Here is a 1,814-nt window from a genome sequence, read left to right as displayed (position 1 = left end):
GATAGCAAATAAAGTAAAACTAGCAACTAATTTTTTTGTGTTTTGATATAATGCAGCAAACAAAGTAGTAAATAAAATAAAGCAAGACAAAAACAAAGTAAAGAGATTGAGAAGTGGAGACTCCCCTTGCGGCGTGTCTTGATCTCCCCGGCAACGGCACCTGAAAATGTGCTTGATGGCGTGTATTTCACACGTTCGTTGGGCAACCCCAAGAGGAAGGTATGATGCGCACAGCAGCAAGTTTTCCCTCGGAAAGAAACCAAGGTTTATCGAACCAGGAGGAGCCAAGAAGCACGTTGAAGGTTGATGGCGGCGGGATGTAGTGCGGCGCAACACCAGGGATTCCGGCGCCAACGTGGAACCCGCACAACACAACCAAACTACTTTGCCCCAACGAAACGATGAGGTTGTCAATCTCACCGGCTTACTCGTAACAAAGGATTAACCGTATTGTGTGGAGGATGATTGTTTGCAGAAAACAAGTAGAACAAGTATTGCGAGTAGATTGTATTTCGAGTAAAGAGAATTGGACCGGGGTCCACAGTTCACTAGAGGTGTCTCTCCCATAAGACGAACAAGCATGTTGGGTGAACAAATTACAGCTTGGGCAATTGACAAATAAAGAGAGCATGACAATGCACATACATATCATGATGAGTATAGTGAGATTTAATTGGGCATTACGACAAAGTACATAGACCGCCATCCAACCGCATCTATGCCTAAAAAGTCCACCTTCGGAGTTATCATCCGAACCCCTCCAATATTAAGTTGCAAGCAACGAGACAATTGCATTAAGTATGGTGCGTAATGTAATCAACAACTACATCCTTAGACATAGCATCAATGTTTTATCCCTAGTGGCAACAACGACAACACAACCTTAGAACTTTCGTCACATCGTCCCGGTGTCAATGCAGCATGAACCCACTATCGAGCATAAGTACTCCCTCTTGGAGTTACAAGCATCTACTTGGCCAGAGCATCTACTAGTAACGGAGAGCATGCAAGATCATAAACAACACATAAGCATAACTTTGATAATCAACATAACAAGTATTCTCTATTCATCGGATCCCAACAAACGCAACATATAGAATTACGGATAGATGATCTTGATCATGATAGGCAGCTCACAAGATCCGACAATGATAGCACAATGGGGAGAAGACAACCATCTAGCTACCGCTATGGACCCATAGTCCAGGGGTAGACTACTCACACATCACACCGGAGGCGACCATGGCGGCGTAGAGTCCTCCGGGAGATGATTCCCCTCTCCGGCGAGGTGCCGAGGCGATCTCCTGGATCCCCCGAGATGGGATCGGCGGCGGCGGCGTCTCCGGAAGGTTTTCCGTATCGTGGTTCTCGGTACCGGGGGTTTCGTCACGGAGGCTTTAAGTAGGCGGAAGGGCGAGTCGGGGGCCGGACGAGGGGGCCACACCATAGGGCGGCGCGGGCCCCCCAGGGCCGCGCCGCCACGTGGTGTCGCCACCTCGTGGCCCCACTTCGTGTGTTCTTCGGTCTTCCGGAAGCTCCGTGGAAAAATAGGCCCCCGGGCGTTGATTTCGTCCAATTCCGAGAATATTTCCTTACTAGGATTTCGAAACCAAAAACAGCAAGACAAGCAATGGCACTTCAGGCATCTTGTTAATAGGTTAGTTCCAGAAAATGCACGAATATGACATAAAGTGTGCATAAAACATGTAGATAACATCAATAATGTGGCATGGAACATAAGAAATTATCGATACGTCGGAGACGTATCAATTACTTATACTATACTTCAAAAGAATAACTTTTGAAGAACATGT

The sequence above is a fragment of the Lolium rigidum genome, chromosome 5 (genome assembly GCF_022539505.1).
Source record: "Lolium rigidum isolate FL_2022 chromosome 5, APGP_CSIRO_Lrig_0.1, whole genome shotgun sequence".
In the NCBI taxonomy this organism is placed as follows: Eukaryota; Viridiplantae; Streptophyta; class Magnoliopsida; order Poales; family Poaceae; genus Lolium; species Lolium rigidum.
The sequence above is the reverse complement of the archived record's forward strand: the minus strand, read 5'-3'. Positions refer to the sequence as shown.